Raw genomic sequence first — 18,243 nt, 5'->3', positions numbered from 1 at the left:
TGATGTTATAATTAGCAGCTATGGCTAACATCGAAGCAAACAAGCATGTCGCGGTGATATTGCCATTACCAAGAGGTCAGTCAAATATTTGGAACACTTTTCCATCAAGAGGATGATGTAGCCCAGAAAACCTTAAACTCCATTGCAACATACTTTGAGTAACCAATATCTATTGCATCTGTTCATCGACTTGTTCCTTGCATTCACTCCTTAAATAGCTCATCTTGGATAGCCATCAACGAAACGAAGATGAATGTAAAACAATGATTTTTGACTCTGATCGGGAAAACGATTTTACTGATCGATCTGAAAAAAAACTTGAGCTTCATTTTGAAATATGAAAGATAATGTATCCGAATTGATAGCAGATGTCCTTGCTGCCTCATTCTTTCTGATTAGTCGATGTGGTATTGGTTAAGAAGGATGAAATTGGTAAAGCTGTCTATCGGTGGGCCACCCAGCCAGCATGTCAGTTTGTCAGTCAGTCAGTCATGATCAGTCAGTCAGTCAGTCAGTCAGTCAGTCAATCACTCAGTCAGTCAGTCAGTCAGTCAGTCAATCGCTCAGTCAGTCAGTCAGTCAGTCGGCTAGTCAGTCAGTCAGTCCGTCAGCCAGTCAGTTAGTCAGTCAGTCAGTTAGTCCGTCAGCAGGAGCCCATTACTGAATGGGCTCCTGTCCGTCAGTCAATCAGTCATTCAATCATTCAGTCATTCAGTCATTCAGTCATTCAGTCATTCAGTCATTCAGTCATTCATTCAGTCAGTCTTTTGGTCGGTCAAGCAAACAATCAGTTGATAAGTTAGCCAGTCAGTCAGGCAATCAGCCGGATGTCTGTTGGTCCATCCGTTTGTCTTTCAGTTCATTCATTCGGTCGTCCAGTCGCTCGGTCGGCTGGTCGGTAGGTCAGTCATCAGCCTATTTTTCAAGCTAGGCAGCGGGTCCCTATGTCCTTGTTTTAAGCATATAACAAGCATCAATCATCGATTGATCGATAAATGAAGCAACCCTTTAATCGTTGTTACTTCCTATACATGACAGGCAAAAGTTGGATAACAATGTTGTTAGTAATTTAGAATTAACATATATTTCTTTTCGTGTATTTTATTTGTTTGGATCATTTTATTCCTGCATTCTTCCTCCAAATCCTTTCTCTATGATAGAGCATGCCTTCCTGTCAGCCACCTGCAAAAATAACAAACAGTAAAGCCGTATTAATGAACTAGTTGCCTTTAAAAAGTACTCTGTCATGCTCCTTTCTTGATTTCACAGCTCTTGTTTTTTAATTTATCAACTGCGCTCATTGCAGAAGAGCTTTAGCTCGGCGAGAAGTAAGTATCATCCAACAAAGTGTTTTACTCTTGACTTGTACTAAAGCCAAATGGTGCTTGAGCAAATCATTGTCATTCTTGCTTTCATTGCTTTTGTTGAGCCGTTTGATGATGAAGATGATGAAGCGTGTTTTATGTTACTTTATGTTGTTGTTAGCGTTGCTTGTGGGTTGCTCGACTTTTTACTAGAGTCCAAAATGAGAGTGACAGAAGGTGAGAGCAAGATATTAAGGAAAGGCTACTTACACTGTCTACAGCTTGCTTGGCAGTTCTTCTTCATTTTCTTGGTTTCGCAGCTGCGGAAGAACATTTCCTGTTTCTTACACCACCTGTGACTTTTACGGTTTGCGCACCGCGCACGCTTTTCAATATCGTCGAAAACTGGTAACATGTCTGAGGGATGAAAAATTCAAACTGATCAATTGCTTTGGCCTGAATTTAAATAAAAAAGCACCAACATAAATATGCTCTCACTCTTTTCATTGCTTTGCAAAACCTTTGATGGAAATTTTCCAGTTATCGTTTAGCGTGTTTGACAACGAAGAAGAGAATTAATTTTTCTTGAAATGTACATGTGTAACAGATTTTTAACGTCATCGTGAGAGAAGTGAATGACAACAAGGCTTGAATTTGAATGACATTTAATAAAACCTCCTGATCTTTAATTACTTAGTTTTAGGAAACGGTTGAAGTATTTTCGATCAATTATTCGCGGAATATACTGATTGAGTTGGTGATGAATGAAACTCACTCTTTTAGTATTTTTCTGTGGCTGATTATTTATTCATGCAGATATCTATCACACGGTGTCTTCGCCTTCACACATTATTCGGACCCATTAATTGAAAATTTTATCTTTTTCCGACATCGCATGTAGTTCATTCTGACAATGCTTTCTAAACATGAAATAAAGGATTAAATGAAACATCTATCAACCGGATTAAACTCACCTTCGAAAGCATTTTAGTAATGAGACTACTCTCCTTTTGAGCATTTTCACTATCATCAAACTTTGCGGTAGCAATTCCAATAAACATGAACAGGATGAGAGGGAGACAGCACATTCTAGTGTGAGGCATTATCGCTGTCAGTTTTTGCCGTCAGGGAGGGCGAATTTCCACCTGTTTAGGGAAGATACAGCCTTCAGTATTCGAATCTTTGTTTTCACTTGACTCTACTCTATTTAAGTTAGTTTCATTGGAATTTTACGTATATAACTGGCAGAAAAACTTGTCCTTTTTCATTTATCAAAGTTGACACAATCGCAAAAACGTATGCCACCATCCATGGTTTTTGGAGTTTCCTACATTTCATGCACCCATGAAGCTACTTGCAGGTTGAGAACCATTTATCGGAAAGTTTTCAGAAACTCTAAGCGTTACAAGTCCTTCAGTTACTTGGAAATTTAACAGTCTTTCCAATGAGCTACCTCTGTAGAAGTCAGAGATAAAGAAGTCTTGTATGACAAATTCAGTTGATTCAGTGAGTGTGACTAGTAAGAGTGTTCTGAGTTCGAACAAGAGCAACGTGGATATGATTTAAGATTAAAATTGTCAGAAAACCCTACCGGAGTGATTGTCATATTAATTCTATGTTAAGAGCTGAAATAACTTCATACAAACCTACCTGTAAATCCGTCTGGCTGGCTTTGGATGGAAATGAAAGACACGATCGCTCATTCTATTTATGTAGAAAAATGGCCGCACATTTCCTGACCAATGTGCCATCCAATCCAAATCAAATTAAACTCAATCAGAAAAAAACAAGCGATATGAGGTTACGAAATCTTACCAGAAGCAGTAGAACAGGAACAAACATGACACTGACGTCCAAACAAAGCCGCCTTTCCGAAAGATAACTTTCAAACTTGCTTGGAGGTAAATTAAATTTGCAATGAATTATTTAGTGAGTTTTGATTACATGTTATTTTATTTCAAAGTGATAATATGAACAACTTTTTAAAAGTAATATTGAAATAAGACAAAAATGAAAACAAAAATAGAATGAATTGACAGTTTGACAAAGTGTCGATTTTGTCAAGCCTCTAATTGCAAGTGACCGGTTGAGCAATTGCCATATGGTCTTCACGCCCACTTCAATTCTTACCAGCTTTCTTAATATTAATTTTGTGGCTGTTTTATTTGAGTGAGCTGAAAGGTTTTGATTGCGCTTTATTGAAATTGAAATTTCAAATCCGCAGTAACTTAGAAACATGAGTTGTTTAATGTCTTTGGCATAAAAAGTTCTCTCATGAAACCGTGTGACCTTCATTTCAAGTTTCTCTAAGATATTGAACACGTGTTTCGATGACTTACTGGTATAAATTAGCGAAGTCTAGTTCGGAAAAGTAGAGACAGATTTCGTGAAGTGTAAGCTGGTCCAATTGGTAGCTGGTTTAGGGGGAATGTAAAGATATACTCATAGTTCTGAGTACTAACTGTAGCTTTCCTTCTCAGAACAGGCGGACCTCACTTAAACCTTAAAGCAGCTAGATTTTAAAGATAACCCTGAGCTTGTATACACCTTACAATTAAATATCATTTAAAAATTAACACAATCTAAGAAAAACTTGCTTCGGAAAATTCTACGAGTAGATAAGAGAATTATTTACTTTTAGGAATTATTCAGCCACACCTATACTTGTGGGCCTTTGTTTTTGCTTTCGAATCGGAAATATTATTAATGATGTATCTGCTTATTTATTCATTCAATTTTTTTTCAAGAAAACCTCCCTCCTCGGATCTGTGCATGATAAAAAAATTTAAAGCATTTACTTTAAACCATTGACGTTTGATTAACGCTGATGAGGTAAAGGTATCATTTTGATTGTTGTTTTTTGTAAAACAGCGTAAAAAATTAGGGAATGTAGTTTCACCCCAAAAGAATCCTCTCGTGAGGCTTTATTTGAATATGTTATCTATATTTTTTTCACATTTCCATATTAAGCTCGTCAAGCTTGATCGGGGAGGAGGGGTTGAAATTTTCCTATTTTTCCATCGCCCAGAATTCAGCGACATATCCGGGACTTTCATTGAGACGCTGGCGCTAAATTTAAAAGCTAATTAGAAAACGATTGTCAAACAATAGAGAAAAGGGCTGAAAATGTCGAGGAAGACTTACGTTCTGTTTGTTTACGGATAAACTACTTTTCAAATGCTACTTTTACCATATGGCTTTTAAAGAAGAAAGGTCAATTGAACAGTATATCATTCTCACTTTGCTCTTGCGCTTTCAGAAGAGGTCGCAAACTTGCCTAACCATTCTGACAATGGTGAAAATGCTTAGAAAGGCCACTGGCCTCATTATGGATTCATATTAGCGTTTTCTGTAACAGTTTTCACAGCTATTTGTCTATTTGTGCTCCCTTTGCAAAAATAAGTCCATATAACTCCACTATTCTACCATTCCTTGCGCGATTTTTTCTTTATTGACTCATTGTTAGATTTCCAATAAGATTCATTTGAAGATAGAAAAAGTGGTTGTTGTAAGAAGCCACATTTTATTCCATTAAATGCATTCATCAAAAAGATCTGTTTCACGATGACGGCAAGGGTTATCATTCTAAAATGTGCATGCTGATGGCATCACGTTCGAGAGAAAATCATTATGTTCATTATTTGTTAACGGGATTAATAAGACTGCTTTACTTGGTTTTAAAAGAACAATAACTCGGCTCGCTAGTTATGAAAGAGTTCCATAAATTCTGCACAATCCATTACAGAAGTTTTGGCATCTTATTTTAAACTCTTCAGTTCCTTCGTAACATGCTTCATTATAAAGAAACTCGAATGTGCAAAAATGGATGTCGCTTGGATGAGGACACTTCGTCATCCCAGGTTCTGTAGAGAAAAAAAAATTATGGGTTTGATAATTCTTAGAATACCAATTAAATGAAATAAAGAAGTGATGACGATACCTAAAAATAAAAGGAAAACTGAGCATAGAATGTGATTTGTTTCACCTTGGGAGGGGAGGGGGGGGGGAGGGTACGGTTACACGTAGGCTATATAGTTCGAACAGGCTCTCTGATAGACGCCGTGAATTTGCTAAAATGTAGTCATACTGGATGTCAGGCTTTCTGAGAGCACTCACAACTTTTCCTTTGATACCTTTCGTTATGGTCATCAGAACCGTTACACAATGATAAATTGTAAATGCACCAATCACGCACGATAGACACGATGCCTAATCCCTTCCTTTCACCAAAACAGTTTAAATACTCTTGGGAAAGAATGAAAGCTTATTCTTCCAGCTACTCAAAACGTTTTCTTAAATTTGTCTAAGCTATTTGGTAGAATTTCGCTCATTAGTTCATTGATTAGTGCCTATGCTGGACAGCACCCTTAAAATGGTATTTAAAACCGTTCAATATTTCAATTCGTCCTGCAAATGGCGTGCACTGCATTTCTAAGCAAACGTCCAAATTTAATCACACAAGAGCAACTTGAAACAAGTACTAGTGAGGTTCAAATAAATTTTCCCCAGCAATGGCTTAAGAGATAGTTATGAGGGGAACAGAACTGCTTCTCTGTCAAGGTAAAAAAGAGCTCGCGGATGAATTATTTTGCTCATCTATATAACTGAAATCAGCAGATCAAAAGTCATCTTCACACAGAGTTTTAAAAAATCTTACATGTTCAGAGTCACGCTAACGTCTAGATCGTGTAAGGAAGATGAAGCTACAATACGACCTTAAGCAACAGCCGTGAGTCACATGAAGTAGACCAAAGTAGAAATGAAATGGAGTTTCTAAGATAATTGATAAAGATGATGACTTTTTAAACAATGCTTTTGTTCGATGCCTACTAAAGTGTGGTAGGATCGAACCATCAAAGAATATACGTAACAAAAAAAAAAAGAAAACGTGGAACCGTTTTTAGACAGCTTAAATCAGTCTTAGGATCTGGCATTTAAGTTCACTCATTTTTCTGACGATAGATCATTGACACATGGCATCATAAGGGGAAAATTTCATGCTCAGGCTAAAGACCAAGTGAAAATAAAACCTCATTATTTTCCCCCGTGGAGGCTAATGAAGCTTTATATTTTATGCATACTATATGTACTTAATGTATGCTTATGATTATAATGAAATGCCATTCCTTTCTTCCTCTTCTCGAAGTAGGCTAAGTTGCATAGCACATTCATGCTTGAGTCACAAAATAACATAAACGGTAAGTCAAGTTTTGTACTTAAATCTGAACAAGAGAAACAATGATCCATTTTCTCTGGATCTGAAAGAGTTCACGCATAGGGGGTAAGAAATTGTTTGAGAAGCTCGTGGTATAATTAATGTTAAAGACATATTTATTTTAACTGCGGTGTTTACAAGAATTTCCATCCCTGAGGAAACCCGTGTAAAATTACGATAATTTTTACGTGAGATTCTGATATCGTCAATCATGATCAGCCGCTGATACTTCAATCGCCTTGCGTGCCGCACTGTCAGGTTGATGAATGAATGGCAAAGCGTTCACCATTCTCAATCCAAGGTCGCTTGTCCAATTTTTTTTGTCGGTTTAGGGCTATGGTGTTGATATGATAAAAAATGATACATGTTTTCTTTTTGGTATGGAATTTCTCTTCCCGTGTTCAACTCGATATCTGACTCGCTCGTGAGATATCGAGTTGAACACCCTAAAAGAAATTCCATACATACATGCGCCCATTTATTATTGTCAATTCATGATTTAAATTAAGTTTTTTGCACTTATTCCTTATTCTCAGTTTGAAATAATCTGTTCGATTTATGGGCCGCTGTTTCTTGATTAATTCATGAAAGTGTATTTTCGAAAGTTCATAACCACCGGAGGGACGTGAATTTTCATGAGAAGCGTACGATTTTATCCGTGAATAAAATTTTGAAAGACGCATTACTTCAAATATTCCTTAACTCACAATATGCAAACGATATGTCCCGGGTTAATTTGTAAAAGTTGATCGGCATCGACTGGAAAACGTTTTTTGGTGGGTTTTTTTTTTATGTGGACACGACCGGCTTGCTTTTGATATCTTTAAACGACTACACATTGACAGCAAACCGCACAAAAGATTTTTTTTTTAATTTCTCGTTATATAACACATGAGCCAATACTTTATGGGTTTGAATTGTGTCTTAGCTCTAATGTCTTTTGATGTATTTAAATATCTGAATTTTGGATGATCAATTATCTGTTTTCGGTTTTAAAATAAAGTTTTAAAATGACGTACCTTCCAGTAATTGCCTTGTGCCTGACACGTCTTGCGACAATCTTGTTCTTAAAATGGGATGGGCGAAAGAACAAAGCATCAGAGAAACAAAAATATAGACAAAAATAGCGTGCTTTATCATAGTAAGGCGATTGATTTGACTCCGTTTGGTCAGCTGTTGAGATAAGGGTTAAACGAAAATTAATACTGCAACACGAACAAAAAGCATCGAAAGCTATTCCACGATATCTCGTAAAATGTTAATATTAGCATGGTCAGTTTTGATGTAGCTGGTGGCACGAATCTTCCTTTCGTGATTTCCTTAATGGTTTTCCACCTACTTTTTTTAAAACCTATTTTAGAAAGGTACAAGTTACTTAACCACGCAAATGCTTTTCCAATTTCTGAGGCCATAATAGATATGGTAAGATCACTTTCGTATTCGGAAACTACTTCATTCTTCACTTGTGCCGTTAAACACAAATTTAAAGGATGGACCTTGCTTTCCGTAAAGGAAAATGAAACGTTTGATTCATTGGACGAGAAGGAAAGCGAAATTTTTTGAGGAGGAAATTTGTAGCGTATAGTGTCCAAAGTAAAAATCAGTTGTGGCTTTGAAAAGGCGTACGTAGGGTCTAAGAGGTTGTACTTACCTAGCTCTCACGCTTTTGACGACTGAACAAGGTGGGTAGGGCTAGAACATCAACAAATCGTTTTTCTGTTGCTGTGGACTTGATAACTAACTGACTTTTCACCTGCCCCGCTGATTATTCGGTGTACATCTTAAACTATAATTACTTTCATTTTTCACACGTGTCAGCTAAATGAATTATCTTACCGGCATGTTAACACATGCTGTATTACCAATAATAGTGGAGTTCCTCAAACGATTGTGATAAATGCAAATGGCCATATAGTCACGCCGATCAGGTGAATTTTTTTATGAAGGCTTATGTGTGTGTACCAACTCGCACAAGCACTTGCCGCAAACTGTCGTATAAGATCGCCGATTTTCTTTACAGTCAGAACCACTTTGCATGGGCTAAACTGACTCCGACGAACATCAGTGGGCTCTCGCGTTCATGGCGCATAGTTGGAAAACTACTTTTACGTGTTTCGGTCTGCAACCAAGTCGTTTTTTTCTGAAGAACTTCACTTATAGAAAATGCAAATCTCGCGTTGTTTTTAAAGAAATGGTGCTCTTTTGTTTTCAACGGTCCTAATTTTCAAGAAATCTGATTTCGTACTTACTGCAATGGGCTACTATAATGGTTATAGTAAAGAAACTCAAAGGTTTTTTTTCAAAAAGCGAGCAGCTACTCCGACTGAGGAAATTATGATCACGACTTGACAATTGAGAACGATCCGTTTTTTAAGAAGTTTATCATAAATTAGCGGCCCTAACCAAAAGTGAACTGGTGTTTTAACTTAAAGGCGTCATCATGCATTTATAATATTGGCAAAAGAATGCTGGAACCAGCCGCTTTTCGCTAAAGTATAATTACCATTTTTAATCATCTTTTTTCGGTTCCACTCTTTATATCACACACGGCGCAAAAGTTCAAAACCTGCCTGGTTTTTTTAAACGTGAAGTGTACCAGCAAAACAAAGCTGAGCTCAGCTTCCTTGATCGAAACAAAACATACCTGATTTTTCAAAAAACCACCTGTGCCCATATTATATGAGGAAAATTAGTACACCAGGGAGATTGTTGGTGGGCGTTTTACTGCGGTCCAATTCCAACCACTGTGTATTGCTATACTGAATTGAAAAAAATGCAGCAGATAGTTGCTCTAATTGTGTTACCAGGACGCCCCACATGTATTACGCGTCATACTCATCCATCATAAAGTATACTAGTACCTCTAGTACGTGACAAAATTTTTAAGTCTTTGGGTTTTTTCTGTTCAAGCCCGGCTTTACTGAAGCATGTGGATTTATTGTGTCAAATATGATTTCTAGCTTTTGATTAAAATCTGGGAATTTGCCCAAGTGACTCTCATTCGTCACGTTTTAGAATGAATGCATGCACTGATTGCTTGGGGAAAAACGATTCTACCACAAATTCCCTCTGTCCTTGAAAAAGTAATTTTTTCAGCGACATAAAACTGAGCTTGCAAACTAAATATCAGTTGATGACCATGTAAGCATTTTCATGACACCTTTATTGCTGCACAAATCATGCTCGGTAATACATTTTTGGACAAAATTCAATTCTATAATGTCTTAAGATTATTTCTTAAATGGTTTTAAGATGATGACGCCATCGGTTGGTTCTACTGTAAGTCATGCAATATTACACGATATAACTACATACAGTAAACGTAATGCTTATCCTTGAAAAAAAAAATGATGGTTTAAAGGCAGGCTTCTCTACAGACACATAATCCCACCTTGGACCCTCTGTAGAGTAACAAGAATGGATTAGTGAAGAAAGGCTTTGGATTCATAGAAAATTGAAAGCCTTTTTCGAGCGTTAATAGGTTTATATCGATTTACCACAAGTTAAATTTGCCGGAGTATCCACACATCGTGACACAATCAATCCAAAATTGTCCTCTGAGAGGTGTTTGTGTAATACACATTCAGTGATGTTAATCAGATAATGATTGAGAAAGTATATATATCCAGAGATTCGTCTTGTTCAAGGACACCCCGGCCAGTGAGAGGTAAAAGTTCGTGCACAATTAAGTACAAGCTGATACGATTAACATTTTGTGAGAGTTTTGCACAATCCTATTAGTACTGGTGCTCCTAGCCACGAAATTCAGATGATTGCAATAAACTACACAACCACCATTATTCGCCCAAGAGAAACCCGTTTCGAAGCGTCAGAGAATCATGTGAATCCACGTCGCCTAGGTTAGAATGTAAGCATACTGTATCCTCTACGACAAATACTTTAAAAGTGACACTGTGTAAAGTGTATTCCTGTATTGTTGATCGTTCTTGTTCGTGTAGTATCTGTAGCAACACCTTAGTTGCTGCAGACAAGACGGTTGTTTTTCGAGATAAGTCATGAGAGTATCGGTTACTTGAGAATTCATCGTTCATTTTAGGTACTGTATTAACTCGAAGTCGGCCGTAGTCTCCTTTCCTGTCACTTAACTTTGATCCCTAACAGTTTCTTTACGAAGATCGCTGAGGGCGGGCGAACGAGTCGGAGATAACTTCTTCATTTGCGTAATATAGAGTAGCAGGAGCTTTTATAACACCACGTCAAGTGTGTTGTAAGACAGACCGTGAATGAATACCAGCTTCTTGTCGAATAACAATCAGCAACGATGATTTTGCTGGTTGTCAGGAAAAAGACCAAACCAAGTTATATGCAAGCCCTCGTTTGAAAAGGTACTTCGCAATGCTTCGAGAAATTAAAAGCTTTTGTTTGCTGAGCAAGGTTGCATTGTCTTTCCTGCTAACTGAAGCATGTAACAAAAGATGTCATCTGAAAAAACCTCACATGGTATTGTTTAAATTGAAAAGCAGAGACTCTCATTACATACATTTTTTGGGTTTCCATGACGTTGATGAATTCCACTGCGTGCCAAGCAGATGACACTTTGGCTTGTGTCTAGCCTCTCTTGTAATTTATGTTAATTATGAAAGTGGAAGGTAATGGAAAATTTCTTTGTTTTGGGGATTTTTGCTATGCAGTATAAAAAAATCAGCGTTCGTCTGTGCTCTCACAAAAATTCATTCGCCAAAGAGAGAAGGCGCAGCTAGAAAAACATTAAAGTGATATCTTTCATGTAAGAATGCGAGTAATGTTGTTCTTGGTTTCATATTATTGATATCCTTGTCATCGAGTCTTAAAACATGTCAAACATCTTGTTAGAGATCAGCCTTAAAAAGAAAACCGAAGGAGTCAAAAACAACAAAAAACTAACACGACACTTTTGATAACGAGCCGCGTGGTCTAAAGCTACAACCATTGTTATGGCTGTAAATATTTTTGTTTTCCGTTCATAGTTGACTTGAGGGCTCCTATTGTGGACTCGCTGTGAAAGATATTTTTCCAAAATAAGTACCTTCAGAACCAGGTCTTTCTTTTTCAATATCAGTCCAACAAGCCCTCTCTTATATTGAGGCAATCTTCAGAAACTCCATTTCAGGATTCCATTACTTCCTAAAGGTAACCTAAGTGCTTTCTTATTGAAGTAGATAAACAGACGTCAATTATAGCACTGGCTGGTTAACTGACTCATTCATCTTAAAAGGGGAACAAAAACATATTCGTCCTATCCAACTCATTCCGTAAACTTTCCATAAATTTTTGCTTAATCCGCCGCATTGCATGCATGCAGTTCCATAGAGTGACGATGGCTCTGGTATTTTATAAATTCCACTCACTGAGCGTGAGTAAGACTGTTTTTCAGTTCTTAACGTACCGACTGCTGAAGAATGTACTCATTATACATTCGAATCTGGTGAGGCTTATTTTCAATCATGCAAGGATTTGTGTATATGTTCAACTTCAGCCTTGTAGATCAACAGTTCTTCAAAACTGGCTTGTTCATAAAAATTGTAACCTACTGGGAAGTGCTTGTGAGTGTATTGGTAGTGTGCCCTTGTAAAATTTGTGTTCCTGCGAGCTAGGGAAGTAAAGTCTACCCCTTGAAAATCACAATTCCTTACCAAGTCAATATTAATTCGGAATGATCGTTTCCCTGTTGCAAGCACTTTGGCCTTAAAAAACCCCCTTGGGCGAGTAGTTTACTGAGAATTGAAACAGCTAGGTTAGGCCGCCCTTTGTATCGCAGAGTTGACGGGTGCAGAGATGTGCTACTCCAGATTTAGTGAGGGAGAAAAAATCATTGTGAAACGCAGAGGAGCGTCATCTCAAGTTGATACTCCTTTGGTTTTGATTTGGATCCAGTGAATGACATCGTGGATGGAGAGTGCTTTCATGGCGTCATTCTCAAAGAGAGCGTAACTTTTTGCGGTAGAAAAGGTTATCACACACCTATGGAAAACCATGATCGTTGTGGGAAAAATTGAAAACCAAGATAGCATGTATTTTCTCTTGTTGAAAACGTAAATCTAGGCACACTGAGTCGGGAGCTGGTTAACAGGAATAATTAGACGAACAAGCACTAGCCTCACTCCTGATAGAGAAACGGCGATCTTTGACATGGCAGCAATTGTGTTCTTAGGAGACACCCTCGCTCTAGTTATCTCCTTTCTTGTGCACGTGTTACCTTGGCAGCCTAAGTAATAATAATAATAATAATAATAATAATAATAATAATAATAATAGAGGCCTACAAGTCTAAACAACTCAAGTCGGGGACGTTCCGTGCAACACCCTGGTTGCACTACTGGTCAAAGACGTTTGGGACTCAGTGAAAGACAAATGTCTTGCTTTTGCTCCATTTTAATGAGAGCAAGACGGAGAGCATTTTAACACTGCTAATAATGACGAGAGAAAACCAGAAAATAAATTTGTAGTCATTCGTTCTATACTTGAGATGAACGTGCTTCGAAAACTTTGTCTTGTTTACTGATATCGAAACAAACTAGAAGAATCTGGTGTTTTTAATGTGGAGGTATTGGGACCGATGGGAATTGACTCTAAGCCTTAGCTAGTCTATTCGGTTAAGCCAATATTTGGCCGCTTTTTAGGGAATTGATTTCTAAACTAGGCTACAAGATCACTTGGACACATGTTCGATCTCAAAGATTCTTTATTCTTCTGATGCCGCATCCGGCGAACGTCTTGTGGTAAGCCTTTGACTAATTGTTGAATAGTTTAGGGCAGAGCGTGATCAAGAAAAAATCAAACAATGTAACTGATATCTTTGTTTGGATTGGATAATAAACCCTATTTGCATTTTGCAGAAAGTGACCCTTCATATCTTGGCTTTGAATCCGTCGCATAACTGAACAAACATAATTATGGAGCTTATGTGTCCTTACTGATCATATACTCTGACCTCCTGTTCTAAAAACTATACCGCAATTGTAAAATATTTTTTTCTGAAAGCAAGGCTTAAACTTAATTGGATGTATCAAAACTGTTTAACTACTCTCCGGAAGAAATTTTTTATCGCTTTGTGCGATTTTCCGCTCCAAATGTTCATGATCATTGAGGCTGGAAAAGGAGGGAATTATCGAGAATCAGACAGCAGACTCATAAACAGACCTCTGAAAGGAAAGAAAAAAAAGCATCGCCGCCCCCAGCTCAAAAGGTCATTTACGTAGTTGTCGCAAGATAACTGCTGTCGTAATTTGTCTATTGCCTTGAAGCTCAAGCTTGTGATTTCAGTTGGGCGATATCACACACGTCCGGGATTAAGCTTTTGTAATCGGCTTTTGGCGTGAAAACATTCGGTAAGTACTGCGTGGTTACCTACATTAGCTACCACTAGTTATATAGAGTTAAGAAAACTCAAGCGTCAATCAGATTTTTTGGAACAACATTCTCGACGCCACTTCAAGATGTACTAAAAATTTAAGTGCTCTCACTTTTCGAAAAGAAGTTGTGAAAGTTACCGACACGCAATTTAGAATTTGTCTTTTTTAAAATTGGCAGGATACTGAGGCCTGTGATCCATAAGTTCAGCGTTCATCAAATTGTGCCGTTGACACCACTGCACATCTAGCGGCGAGTGGATGGTGGTATTCCTTTAAATCATGGCAGAACCACATGACATGCAAAATAACAAAAACGCAACCAGAATACTTAAAATGAAGTCATGCCCTGAAACTTTGGGATGTTTTGGATTTACTCGTCTCGTTGGAACAAAACCGAATCGACAAGAAGAATTTGACAAACTTTTGCAGAGTACGAGGTACAACCAGCTTGAAGAACTTTATTACGACCATGCTCAGCGATCAAACAAACCGAAGCTCGCTAACGTGCTTCTCCAGATACTTCAAATTCAAGAAGTTGAATCGATTCAAGAGTATACTGTGAACGGAAGTACCTTCAAGGTACACGTCATAGAAGACACAGAGCTATAAAATATGACTTTTGTAACTTTTCCCACTCATCTTAAGGCAATATTTTGAAGAGATCGAAAAAAAGCAGTTTAGCCACAGGACCCATTCAGTGTTTCAGCAAGATACAACATTGCACCCTATTGCTCGAAAGGATTACCGCTGGGGATTTGTTCTCGTGTTATTCATGCGTGAACTTTTACGCGAGATTTCTCAAACATTGTCTCAAAGACCGAACAGCTGTGAAAACATGGCATGACAAAAATAAATCTAATTACTCAATCTCTACCAAGTGACAGAGGATAAGTTAATGGAAGTTAATGAAAGTACTTCAATGCGGGGTCGACCTTCTTTGTGCGTTCCGAGTTTGGTGTGCAAACGTTGTTAAGGATGAAGCCGAATAGTTTATAGAGCACATAAATAGAGCTTTGAGTTTCAAGCAAGAAATGAAGCGACTTTATCCAGGACATTGTGAAGCGTGTTTTAAGTTGCTATTGGCTTTAAGTGAAACTCAACTTATTTGCCTTTTTAGAGAACAGATTCGTTATTTCATTAATTGTCTTTTAAGTGGTGAGAAGATTACAGATGTCATCCTATGCTTTTTTAATAGTTATTTCAGATAAAACCTCGTGTTTGAACTGTTATTTCAGAGAGGAATGAAATAAGATTGTTTTCGCATTGAGGAATATTTTCCAAACAAGATGAGACAATACATGACAATGTCTATTTTTTACTGTAAACTTTCGTAAATCAAAATTGAACATACACGATCAGCTGGTCTGAATTACTGAAGAGCGAGCCAAAATGTTTCACCTAGTTTCCAGGACAAAGGTCAAGTATATTTTTTTTGCATGTTTTTAAAGAGAGATCGCTTTTGTTTATTTTAAAAAGGTAAAGAACTGCTTGTACTGAACAAAAGATTGAATAAATATTTGTTTTTACAGATAAAAATGTTAACAGGACTGATTTTATGCTCAACAGTGAAGAGCTAGCCTGTTAGTCGCGTCACTTAATCGTACCTAAGAGAACAATTGAGGAACACATGGTGTATTTTAAATGCTCCAGTTCATAGATTTCGTGGCTGTAGATTCCTAATGATCCTGGAGTTTGCTAGCAGTGAATTATTCTTTTTCCGGTACGCCTAAGCGTTTATCAAAATATAGATTTTCTCTAGTGGTAAGAGTTGTGATATTACGGATAAAGAAATGAACTATAATAGCTTAATAATCTACATGAAAAATAACTCAGTTGTGATTGGTTAGGAAAGAGTGCAGTTCTCATGTAACACAAATGCAGATTTAAAACACAGTTGAAAATGGTGCACACCCGAGGTACGCTCAAAGCGTTCACCGGAGGTTTTAAAACGACGGCATTTGGGTTCTTTTAAACGCCAAGCTTTCATAATTGAGGATGATTTCGACTGAAAAATTCATTTTTACAGATTATTGTTCACCGAATTTTCTTTTAAAATATTTTTGAACGGTTTAATATCAATCGCCATACGTTTCCAAGTTTACTGTTGAGCAACTTTGGAGTGACAGTCTTAATAGTGAGCCCAAAAGCTCTAAGTAAGATCTTGAGAGAAACGCCAGACTTCTTTGGAAACAATAGAGGTATTAAACGGCTAAGAGTCTATGAAAGTCATATATTTGAACTGCGGATAAAGACGTGAATGAAAGTGATCCTCGCAGTAATGTACACTATTTGAGCAGTTGTAGTTCAGGCCTTATTTTCACTACTGCTCAAGTAGTGTGCGTTACTTGGATGTACGGCTCTACGACCGTACGACCGTACAAGGTGTCACTTTTAACATGCGTGGTCAACTGTACCGCGGGCACGCCACGGCTTTGTCGAGTAGTCCAGTGGTCAGTGCACTGGGCTCCGAGTCGGACGACCCGGGTTCTAGTCCTGGTCGGGGCAAGGCGTTGTGCCCTTGAGACGTGCGGGAAAAAAAATGCGAGCTCCGCGTTTAGGCTTGGCTAAATCTATATATTATTTTATCACACGTACAAGCTCTGCTGCAAATTCAATGTACATTTTATATACGCACCAATGGTGGTATTTATGGTTTAAACGAATTAAAAAAAAAAAAGAAATCATAGCGAACGAGAGTTGTTTAAAAAATCAATCGGCTGGCTAGCAGTCTTAATCTATCACCATTGGGTACCATTTAGCACTGGCTCTAGTCGACTTAAAAGGCCCTCCGTGACTCCAAAAAGGGAATTGGCGATATTTTCACAAAAAATTATAGACCAGTGTTGAGGTGCTAGTTTCGCATTCGCATTACAAAAAATAAAGAAATGTAACAGCCCACCGCAAAAATTTTGAAATGAAAAAATTCAGTGGAAAAAACCGTTCAACCGTATGATCCAATGAAAACTTCATCAATAGGCAGTATTTACTAAAACAACTACCTCCCCAACGCTCCCTGCGTACCTATAGTCTCCCACTTCTCCCTGGGTAATAACAGTCTGCCTCCCACCCCTTCCTGAATATCGATAGACTGCATCCCACCCCTCCCTGAGTACTAATTGTCTGCTTCCCCTCACTGATAGTCTATAAAACGGTCCAAAAGATGATAAAAAAAAAATAATAAAAAAAAAAAATAGTCCAGAATAATTCAGTAGTCCAAGGGTCCAATGGTTCGGTCCAATGGTCCAGTCTATATTTTTATTCAATCTCAGATAAAATTGGGCGTCGAAAGTTTGCGATTTTGAGTGTTGGTTACGTCGCAGATGATGGTTCCTCGAAAAACTTAAACGCTGGTGATAGCGCGAGATTTTTCATAAGGCGTAGAATAGGAAGAAAAACTATCGCACTCGACAGTCGGAGAAAGAGACACCAGCAAAAAAAAGTGTGATTTTAAGAAGAAGCGAAATGGGGAGGAAACTGTTTTCGCTCGATCAATAATGACGCCAAAGTCTTTGGATTATGTCGTAGAGATTATCTTGTTGGGCTTGTGAAACATCATCGTGCAATAGCATAATTTTCAAGAGAAATGCTCGACTGGCAGCATTTTAAGGTCTTCGAATCCTCAGATGATAATGAAGTCATAAAGAGGGTTTACTGTTTGGCTCGAGCGTCAAAAGCGGCGCGAAGGCGTGATTTCCAAAAGCCGTAAATGGCCAAAAAATGTTTCTTTGGTAAAATAACAGCAGCGCGAGGGTTTTTAAGATTTTAAATGTTCAGTAAGTTGCAATTAGGATGTAATTTTGGCTCGGGCGAAACTGAGCTTTTTACTGGTGGCTAAAGCTGGTCTTGCAAAACTACTTTTAGTTCGAGACATTTCCCTTAAACCTTTAACTCCCAAGATCTGATTGCTAATTCTCCCCTCCAGCTGCTACACATTTCCTTCTAAATAAGTTACAAGAATTTAGTGCTAGATCAAGATAACAACCTCTACCTGATAAGTTTGAATATTCTCATGACCTGTTTGCTGGATGATGTTTAGATATTGTAGGGAGAAGTTACATGTTAATCACTTCTGAGGGTAAAGGGTTAACATTCATTTAATCTCATTGCACATAAGTTTAAAGTAAAAATGTTATTTTATCAGTCGCTACCTTCCACGAGGTGCCCTTTAGACATCTCATCACCGAAAAGCGGATAGATTTCCATGACTTTTTAGCGAAGATCTCATCGTGAAAAAGACTACCCTTGTGTTAAAAAGCTAGTGAGCACCCCTCAGAATCAAGCAAACAAATAACCGGCGGCTAAAGCTGGTCGAACTGTGTTTCCTGAAATTCTTGCAGAACTCTCTTCTAATGCGAGACATTTCCTTTAACAC

General features: G+C 37.8%; 2 long non-coding RNA genes across 2 annotated transcripts; both read right to left on the bottom strand.

Annotated features, from left to right (window-relative positions):
- Positions 1-984: 984 nt before the first annotated feature.
- LOC136283599 (uncharacterized) lies at positions 985-1,717 on the bottom strand. The gene is made up of 2 exons (XR_010718873.1): positions 1,575-1,717; positions 985-1,182 (listed from the first exon to the last, which is right to left on the bottom strand). It is a non-coding gene; the product is annotated as an uncharacterized lncRNA (long non-coding RNA).
- A 3,029-nt stretch (positions 1,718-4,746) lies between these two features.
- On the bottom strand, positions 4,747-8,273 carry LOC131784725 (uncharacterized). Its single transcript, XR_009340223.2, has 3 exons — positions 8,171-8,273; positions 7,539-7,692; positions 4,747-5,167 (listed from the first exon to the last, which is right to left on the bottom strand). It is a non-coding gene; the product is annotated as an uncharacterized lncRNA (long non-coding RNA).
- Between the last annotated feature and the right edge of the window lie 9,970 nt (positions 8,274-18,243).

This window comes from Pocillopora verrucosa, chromosome 9, assembly GCF_036669915.1.
Source record: "Pocillopora verrucosa isolate sample1 chromosome 9, ASM3666991v2, whole genome shotgun sequence".
Taxonomy (NCBI): domain Eukaryota; kingdom Metazoa; phylum Cnidaria; class Anthozoa; order Scleractinia; family Pocilloporidae; genus Pocillopora; species Pocillopora verrucosa.
The sequence above is the reverse complement of the archived record's forward strand: the minus strand, read 5'-3'. Positions and strand labels throughout refer to the sequence as shown.